The sequence below is a fragment of the Lepidochelys kempii genome, chromosome 1, assembly GCF_965140285.1.
Source record: "Lepidochelys kempii isolate rLepKem1 chromosome 1, rLepKem1.hap1, whole genome shotgun sequence".
Lineage (NCBI taxonomy): Eukaryota > Metazoa > Chordata > Testudines > Cheloniidae > Lepidochelys > Lepidochelys kempii.
In genome coordinates, this window is record NC_136380.1 from 349,354,532 (window position 1) to 349,364,549 (window position 10,018).

General features: G+C 54.5%; 1 long non-coding RNA gene across 1 annotated transcript; it reads left to right on the forward strand.

Annotated features, from left to right (window-relative positions):
- The first annotated feature begins 897 nt into the window (after nucleotides 1-897).
- LOC140907046 (uncharacterized) lies at nucleotides 898-9,224 on the forward strand. Its single transcript, XR_012157343.1, has 3 exons — nucleotides 898-1,091; nucleotides 6,192-6,497; nucleotides 6,797-9,224. It is a non-coding gene; the product is annotated as an uncharacterized LOC140907046 (long non-coding RNA).
- Nucleotides 9,225-10,018: the final 794 nt, after the last annotated feature.

A 10,018-nucleotide genomic window follows, 5' to 3' on the forward strand; every position in this document is an offset into this window, starting at 1 on the left:
CGCTCAGCCCGCTGCCGGTCCGGGGTCCCGGCCGCCGGCCCCGCTCAGCCCGCTGCCGGTCCGGGGTCCCGGCCGCCGGCCCCGCTCAGCCCGCTGCCGGTCCGGGGTCCCGGCCGCCGGCCCCGCTCAGCCCGCTGCCGGTCCGGGGTCCCGGCCGCCGGCCCCGCTCAGCCCGCTGCCGGTCCGGGGTCCCGGCCGCCGGCCCCGCTCAGCCCGCAGCCGGTCCGGGGTCCCGGCCGCCGGCCCCGCTCAGCCCGCTGCCGGTCCGGGGTCCCGGCCGCCGGCCCCGCTCAGCCCGCAGCCGGTCCGGGGTCCCGGCCGCCGGCCCCGCTCAGCCCGCTGCCGGTCCGGGGTCCCGGCCGCCGGCCCCGCTCAGCCCGCTGCTGGTCCGGGGTCCCGGCCGCCGGCCCCGCTCAGCCCGCTGCCGGTCCGGGGTCCTGGCCGCTGGCCCCGCTCAGCCTGCTGCTGGTCTGGGGTTCTGGCTGCCAGCGCCTCGCCAGCCGGGGTCCTGGCCGCAGGCCCCGCTCAGCCTGTTGCCGGCCTAGGTGATCGGAACCCCAGACTGGGAATGGGCTGAGCGGGCCAGCGGCATAAGATCAGCATTTTAATTTAATTTTAAATAAAGCTTCTTAAACATTTTGAAAACCTTGTTTACTTTACATACGACAATAGTTTTGTTATATAATATACAGACTTATAGCGAGAGACCTTCTAAAAACGGTAAAATGTATTCCTGGCACGCAAAACCTTCAATTAGAGCAAATCAATGAAGACTCGGCTCACCGCTTCTGAAAGGTTGCCGACCCCTGGGTTAAGGGATTGTTTTACAATACAGTAGGATTGGTTAGAGAATTGTTGAGTAATATTTTAGTAAAATGATTGGTTAATATACAGCTAAGCAGGACTCCAGATTCACTATATAAACTGGGGTCCAAAAGGAAGTTCTTTGGCACCAACTCCAGGACACAGCTCCAAGATCAGAGCTGCCAGGCCTCAGCACCCTGCCAATCACACCGTGCAGAAACTGGAGTCCTCAGATGACCTGATCCTGACTGGCCACCAAGAAAAGTTCATCGGCCTTATTGGGAGTGGTGAGTGTTGTGTGCTTCGTGTGTGCATTCTGATGTGGTGACTGTTAATAAACAGAGGTTAAGGATATTCCTGTGTAAGGCTCTTTCACGGGTAAAAGACCCTGTAAACCCGCAAAAGAGTACACCCTGAGCCCTATGAACTGGGAAAGGGTGGGGTGCTTAAATTTACAGGGTTATGCCTTGAGCCCATGGGAGGGTAAAGGTGGGTTCCCTAGAGTGTGCAGGGGCGACTGGTTTGTATAATTGTTGGTGGTGCCCAGAATGGGTCCAAGTCCTGTGCAGGTCCCTCTCTCCCCCCCCCCCCCCCGCACCACCGGCCTAAGGCTCTGGGAGGGAGTTTGGGTTCGGGGTCTGGGCTGGAGCAGGGGGTTGGAGTGCGGGGAGGGGCAGGGGGGACTCTGGGAAGGCATTTAGGTGTGGGGTGTGGGCTCTGGGCTGGGGCAGGGGGTTGGGGTGCAGTTGGTGGTGTGGGGGCCAGGCTCTGGGAGGGAGTTTGGGTGCAGGGTCTGGGCTGGGGCAGGGGTGCAATAGAGGGTGTGGGGGGCAGGCTCTGGGAGGGAGTTTGGGTGTGGGGTCTGGGCTGGGGCAGGGGTGCAATAGGGGGTGTGGGGGGAAGGCTCTGGGAGGGAGTTTGGGTGTGGGGTCTGGGCAGGGGGTTGGGGTGTGGGATGGGGTGCAGGGGGCAGGCTCTGGGAGGGAGTTTGGGTGTGGGGTCTGGGCTGGGGCAGGGTGTTGGGGTGTGGGAGAGAGTGAGGGGTGCTGCACTTACCTCGGGCGGTTCCCAAAAGTGACCAGCACCCCCCTCTGGCAGCAGCTCCTAGGCGGGGGCCCGGAGGGGTCATAGAATCATAGAATCATAGAATATCAGGGTTGGAAGGGACCCCAGAAGGTCATCTAGTCCAACCCCCTGCTCAAAGCAGGACCAATTCCCAGTTAAATCATCCCAGCCAGGGCTTTGTCAAGCCTGACCTTAAAAACCTCTAAGGAAGGAGATTCTACCACCTCCCTAGGTAACGCATTCCAGTGTTTCACCACCCTCTTAGTGAAAAAGTTTTTCCTAATATCCAATCTAAACCTCCCCCACTGCAACTTGAGACCATTACTCCTCGTTCTGTCATCTGCTACCATTGAGAACAGTCTAGAGCCATCCTCTTTGGAACCCCCTTTCAGGTAGTTGAAAGCAGCTATCAAATCCCCCCTCATTCTTCTCTTCTGCAGGCTAAACAATCCCAGCTCCCTCAGCCTCTCCTCATAACTCATGTGTTCCAGACCCCTAATCATTTTTGTTGCCCTTCGCTGGACTCTCTCCAATTTATCCACATCCTTCTTGTAGTGTGGGGCCCAAAACTGGACACAGTACTCCAGATGAGGCCTCACCAATGTCGAATAGAGGGGAACGATCACGTCCCTCGATCTGCTCGCTATGCCCCTACTTATACATCCCAAAATGCCATTGGCCTTCTTGGCAACAAGGGCACACTGCTGACTCATATCCAGCTTCTCGTCCACTGTCACCCCTAGGTCCTTTTCCGCAGAACTGCTGCCTAGCCATTCGGTCCCTAGTCTGTAGCTGTGCATTGGGTTCTTCCGTCCTAAGTGCAGGACCCTGCACTTATCCTTGTTGAACCTCATCAGATTTCTTTTGGCCCAATCCTCCAATTTGTCTAGGTCCTTCTGTATCCTATCCCTCCCCTCCAGCGTATCTACCACTCCTCCCAGTTTAGTATCAAACTCCAGTTTAGTATCAAAGGGTCTCCACGTGCCGCTGCCCGCAGGCCCCACCCCCACAGCTCCCATTGCTGCAGTTGGCAGAGTTGGCACTCGGGGTGGGGGCAGTGTGTGGAGACTCACCCACACACATGCAGAGACGTGCTGGCCGCTTCTGGAAGCGGAGCAGGCAGGCAGGAAGCTGCCTTAGCCCTGTTGTGCTGCTCGTGGTGGCAGTGGGGGCCCCGGGCCCTTTTAAATTGCCCGGGGGTGGCAGGTGGGGCTGGGGAAGAGACCTGGCCCCGAACTTTGGTGGAGCCAGGCCCCTGTGCTCTCATATTGGTGGAGCACGGGCACCACGGGCCCATAGAACTCGTGGCCCCTGAGCGTGTGTGTAACAGAGAATTTTGTGCGGGTAACACTGATGGGAAGACAAACCAGAACGACTGTTCCAGTAAGATCCTATCTCCAGCCACGCAGAGAGCAGCCAAAGTGGATAAAAGGGTTTCTGAACACTTTAACAACAGACATCACGCCGAGAACTGCTGGGTCTCAAACCCGGTGACCGGGTTTGTGCCAAACTGGATGGAGAAGAGGGAGGGACAACTGCAGCTGTCGAGAAATACAAAGAATTCAGGGCCCAGATCATGTGACTGAGACTGCCAGTGAAGAGTGAAATAGAAACTGTCGACATCTGCAGTTTGTTATGCAGAAAGAAGAATCAACAGGTCAAATGCTACAGACTGTAGGTGCAGAACGAGATGACGAAGATTCAAGGATTCCAAACCGTCATTGCAACTAGCAGACGGCCAGAGGCCCAAGTTGTTACGCATTCAGGTCGTGAAATTCGAAAACCAGCACGATTCAGAGACACTTGACAGCCTGAGCCGACCTGAACTTGAAAGAGAGCGCGACAGTGTAAATGTGGAGGGTGAGAAAACCTGGATTTGTGCTGGAAATGGCCCACCTGTTGATCACTTTAGATAAGCTATTACCAGCAGGACAGTGGGGTGGGAGGAGGTATTGTTTCATGATTTCTGTGTGTATATAAAGTCTGCTGCAGTTTCCACGGTAAACATCTGATGAAGTGAGCTGTAGCTCACGAAAGCTCATGCTCAAATAAATTGGTTAGTCTCTAAGGTGCCACAAGTACTCCTTTTCTTTTTGCGAATACAGACTAACACGGCTGTTCCTCTGAAACCAGTGTAAATACTGTATGTGGTAGGAATGCAGAACTGACAAGGAATGCAGATGTAATCGGAGGCTAAACTGTGTTATACTCTTCCACTCCAAGGTGGTGCTCGGTGCTAACCTCAGCTAGGCCCCAGGGTACAGTCAAGCACCTGACGATGAACGCCGCTGGAGCGTACAAGCAGCGGGTGAGAGCTGGATTCGGGTCAAAGAGGAAAGGCCCGCTTGCTGAAAGGCAGGAATCTGCTTTCTGTAGCAGGAATGTTACATGGAGAAGCATAAGTCACTTAGGAGGGTCTGGAGACTTGGGCTGAAGTCGACTGGATTTATCACAAATATTCCCAAGCCAGGAATGCAGCTGGGGCAGCCATCACAGCATCCTCTGGCTTCCCACTAGTGCTGGCCCACAGTGCATCTCATGGAAGCTTCTTTGACTGACGCGGCGCTTCCTCTCCTACAGCAGAGGTCGCTGTGTCCCACTAGCCATGTTGGTGCGACCTGTCAGTAGGACAGGGATGCTGAGATAAGAGAGGTTTCAGAGTAGCAGCCGTGTTAGTCTGTGTCCGCAAAAAGAAAAGGAGGACTTGTGGCACCTTAGAGACTAACCCATTTATTTGAGCCTGAGCTTTCGTGAGCATCCGATGAAGTGAGCTGTAGCTCACGAAAGCTCAGGCTCAAATAAATGGGTTAGTCTCTAAGGTGCCACAAGTCCTCCTTTTCTTTTTGAGATAAGAGAGTGGATTGGATTTGAGAAATCACTGCTGATGGCTTTCAGAGGGAACCCCAAACCAGAGCTGTGACTGCTCAAGGCCCTGAGAGATCCCCCGGCAGTTTTCATCAGAGTGGAGGGGTTAGCCGTGTTGTTTCCTCCCCTTCCCCATCAGAAAGCCCTGCTCCAGGAATTGCAGGCTACCTCCAAAAGTCTCAGTTGGATACAGGGTTCCTATTCACAGCCTGCTTTAAACTGTTGCTGTGCAATGTTAAACAGCTTCCACGTTCCACCCCAGAAGTGACTGCATTGCATCAGTTGGTGAAGTGATCCCTCTGGCCAAACAATCAGTGTGTGAGTTCAGTGGTCCCGCTGTGTTTCAAGATCTGCTTTATTCTGCATTGGGCTCCAACAGGCAGCCTCTGGTGCATGACAACAAGCGTTTCCCAGCACCCTGCCCAGACTCTCTGCTTGGGAAGCTCAGCCCTTAAAGGCATGACCCCCTCCCCTGCATCCAAACACCACAGAGCAATTTGCAAATATTTTGTTAATACAAATTGCAAGTTTGCTTTGGGACTATTCGTCGTGCCACACAGAGATGCACTTTAATACTACAACATTTAGGCACTTGAGCAAAACCAAAGGTATTTGTTATTCACAAGTGTTCAGAACACCACAGGGTTTGTTCATGAAACCTGCAAGTTTCACAGGTTTTAGCTTGAATGATTAGTCATCTGGAAACTCGTACTGGAAAGTTTTTTTTGTCTCCCATTATCTGCTGGTTTTCATTCGTTAGTCTCATGTTTAAAATGTTGCAGACATCTGTTCAGGGAGCACTAGCCACACCATGTGATTTAGGTGACCAGTCACAGACCACAAAGAGCGAACAGTGGCCACTACCTGCTGGCAAACAAGCCATCGCTTGCCATTTGTGTGCATAAGCTCAGTGTATGACTAACTAATGTGTGCACAGAAGTCGGTATTGGGTCATGAACAATTTGTGAACAGAAAGGGCCAAATGCATCAGAGCATATTTCCAGCAAATAATGTGTCCCGCTCACCTTGTCCGTCTGGTTTATACAGATCTTTGGTGGGACTCTGCGGGGAGACAGGTTATAATAGATGCCTGGCCTGATGCTGGGGGGATGAGCAGGGATGCGGGCAGGGAAATGACCAGCACTGCTTTAGATCAACGAAGAACCTCCACCTGCTAAATCAGGGCAGGATGTTGCCTTTCCCTCAACGAGTTCAGCAGAACAGAAGCCAGGAGTGTGCAGGAAACCCCCCTGAATTGAGACTCGTGTGTGGGGGGTGGCTTGCTTTTTACACTGGGGCAGGCTGCAGCATGGACTCTGGAATCGAGTACATCTGGTTAACCGGAGAGTAAACTCATGCCGGCCATGGAAACATGCAATGCAGCAGGAGGCAGCTGAGGGTGTTACTGCCCTGGGGCAGGGGGATGGCTTTTAATTCTTCTTCTTCTTTTCTTCCAGGAAGTCCAGGCTCCTGCGGGCGACAATCCATGTAGGTACCCAGCCACCTTTGCACAGTGTTTGCTTTGCAGAGCGAACCCGTCTGACCCGAAATTGGAGCGTGAATGGACAAACAGGTGCCTGGAGTAGAGCTGGGAACATGAGGAGCCAGCCCAGCCCACTGACCGGCCAAGTCCTTGATGCTGACTCTGACTAATGACACTCGACTGTCTGGTGTGCAATGCCAAGACCGATGGTTTAGAGGAGGCAGCTCTGGAGGGTCACTTCACATGGGGTATTGCTATGTGAACCCAAAGGGAACGGCAGGTAAGAGGGAGGGTTTGGGTGGCTCTGGGGCTGGGGAGATGCCCTGAGAGAGATCCTATTCCCTTGCTGCGCTGTCCTCCGGAGAGCTGCGCAAGGAGCTGTATCGGCCCAGGGGCTGTCCACCAGCCGACTGTGTTCTCAGGGCGCAGGGCACACACTGTGCTAGCTGACAGACACTGGAGGGATCACAGCTAAGGGGCAATGGCAAGGCAAAGACACCGGAGCCGTGGTTTCTGGGGTTAATGGGATCTGGTTTACACGGGATCGAGGCCCTGATCTGCCTTCTCTCTCTCTTTCAGTTCTTTGCTGTCAGTGGTGGGATGCTGATCAGCCAGGCCGGGTGGAGAGCTGCAGCTGGACTGTAATCGGGGGCCAAGGCTGGGGGCAGGGCTGGAGCAGAGCTGGGGGTAGAGGGGGCTGGGTGGTGCTCCCCGTCACCCCCATGGGGGCTGGCCTAGGGCCTGCTGCAGCCCCAAGCCTGGTCTCTGGTCAGACGAATCCTGTCTCTGGGTGTTGGACACATTGGTCTCCTGGACTCTGGGCTCAAGCCTTCGCCAAGTGAGGGAGGAGTTATTGTTCTTGTGAGGTTCTGGGTGAGCCAACTGGCAGGTCCCCACCCCCGACTGCATGGCCTTTTCCCCTGTGAGTGCGTGGTTTGAGCCCAGAACCACAAAGATACTTTGGTGTCTTCACCCTGGCCATAGGCGCCTAAGGCCCAGTTTTGGCTTCGTGAAACTCCCACCGAACCCAGTGTCTCCGGACTCACTGGGTACCTAGTTTTCAGGGGGAAAGGGCCCCTCAGTTCACACCTCGGCTCCGGACTGATGGATAAACTGGGGGAAGATGGACATTCGGCCGCCTACGTCGCAGGCGGGACCTGGTCTGTAGCAGCGCTCGGAGGCCTCCCGCAGATCAGAGCCCATTCAGAATCCAGCTGCTGGAGGAGGCCATGGTCCCACCGCCAACCCCCTTGTATCTTCTAGCTCAGTGGTTAGCGTGCTCTGGCTCTCCACTGTGGTTAAATCATGATTAGAGCAGGGGGATGGGCCCTGGGTCTCCCACCTCCCAGGTAGATCCCCCAACCAGACGACTCGAATCACTCCCAGTCTCTCTCTGGCCCAATGACTGCTCCACTGAGGGGGAGGGTGGGGCTAGCCTGAAATCAACCAGACGAGGGGGGCTCCTGCTAGGGTTTGGAGCTCTGACCAGTCGGGGGTTTTGCAAACCATATTTGCATTCACTGGGCTTTGTGCTTTGTCATTTGAATCCCAGCCCCCCTGGTCTATCACGTATAAAACACGCTTTCTAGCTACGTGAGGTGCCTGTGCTTTGTGTTAGGGACAGAACAGTGGATAGTTATTCCCACCCCTGCTTTCTTTCCAGCCGTGAGTTTGAAACGCGCAGCCTGGATCTGAAACCGGGCTAAGTGAGATCACCAACCCTCGCGCTAGAGGAGTCCACTGCCTCAGTCTTTTATTTCTCTGGGGTCACTGCAGTGCAGCTGAGGTCCTTCCTTAATACCAGGCAGCTTTGAATTGCAGCGCGAGGGGGCCGCTCTCAGCCCTGGGTTTAAGATGGAGACTCGAGAGCGGATTGCTGGGACCCGCAGGGCCGCCAGGGGAACTTTCTGTAATATTGTTGGCAGTGACTCTGGGCTGGGGAGAGCTACTCCATGGGTGCAGAACTCTTAAAAAGCTGCTCCTGGGGCAGAGACACCAGGTGCATGTGTTGTTAGGATATAGATATTCAGGCCTGTCTGCAAAGGCCTAGACTCTAAGAATTCAGGTGTATTCTTATCACTTGGCTAGTTCTAGAGGTATAAAACAGAGAATCAAAATCACTGTCTGCTGGTGTAAGGGCCTTCTCTCACTGTCACAGTCTGAGGCCCTGTGCTTAGGCTAAGGCCTTTGGCTAAGCAGCAGAGGCAGCCATAAGCTGGGAAGTGACCGGTCACATTCTTACAGTTAAAATTGGTTAGTTAAATTTCAGTAAAATGACAGGTTAAGGTTTAGCTAAGCAGAACTCAAGTTTTACTATATAGTCTGCAGTCAATCAGGAAGTAAGGGTGAGCATGGGAATAGGCAATGGGGGGTGAGGAATTGGAATCATGTTTTGCTAAGGGGGGGGATGGGAACAGGGACACAGGCGTAAGGCTCTGTGGTCTCAGAGCTGGGAAGGGGGACACCGAGGAAGGAAACTGGAATCATGCTGGCTGGAAGTTCACCCCAATAAACATTGAATTGTTTGCACCTTTGGACTTCGGGTATTGTTGCTCTCTGTTCATGCGAGAAGGACCAGGGAAGTAAGCGGGTGAAAAAATAAGCCCCCTAACATGTGTCACGTAAGGTAACTGTCTGGGTGGGATGAATGGCTGCAATTCACCCATTTCAACTGAGAGTCCGGAAAGACAATGGGAACCCCAGGACTGAACAAGTAACACCTAACGAGGGGAAAGTCCGACAGGCAGAAGGTGTGAACCCAGCCTGGGTCTGCAGGACAATGGACCGAGAGGTGACTGGAGGCTGGGATAAAAGCTGGCCCTTGGAGACACCAGCTCATGTGGGACTGGGAGACAGACAAGGACAGGGACAGAGTGAGGAAACCAAGATGTTTTCTTCAGGAACATGGCTGAAGGGATCCCTGCCTTGGCCAGTTTGGACAACGTCTTAACCTTTGGTTCTCTGTGCTGACCTAAGGACTTCCCAGGGCTATGTTGCAGTTGACTAATAAACCCTACTTTATTTGGAAAGGGCTGCCTGGTGTCACTGCAAATACTTGCAGAGGTGCACTGGCCCCTGGAGAGCGGACAAGTCTCACAGCACAGGCTGGAGCCCAGGGGCTCAGCCTTGGGGCTGCTCAGGCCGGGTGGCCTCCCCTTAAGAAAGAGTGGGAGCCCTGGGGTGTCTGTCACAGTGAAGCAGTTCCTCCAAGGGGCTGTTTTAAAGCCAGGGCGTAACATCCTGTGGGGCCATGACACCCGTGCTCTCATTCAGCACTTCATGAGGTAAGATTCAAGTATCGAGTTCACCTGGCAGTTCTTGTCATGGGGGTTTTTGTGGGCTCCCGTGCTCGTTCTGCGGTTCCCGTCTCGCTGGTTTTCCATGCAATTTGCCTTTCTCCCGGGCAGGACAGGTGTGGAGTCTTCCTTTAGCTCCCCTTCTCCTCAGGATGCTGCCATCTTGAATTGCCTGACCCCAGCTGAGAGAGACACATGGCAGAGGTGAGGTTCAAGACTGCAGGGCACCTCCCTTCTAGCTAGTCCCAGGGAGTAACGCAGCTGCCTTAGCAACTCAGCCCCTGCGCAGCCCCCGCTCTCCGCAGGAGTCGCTACAGAGCTGTGGCTCTCAACCTATTTACCACAGTGGGCCGCATCCAATACTACCGCTACGGCCCTGCGGAGGCCACATGGGCTGCAGCGCTCTGCTGATTGGGCCACAAGTGGCCCGCGGGCCGCAGGTGGAGAATGCCAGAGAAGACGGTGATTGCGGAAGTTTGATGCTGACTGAATCCCTTTGCATCTT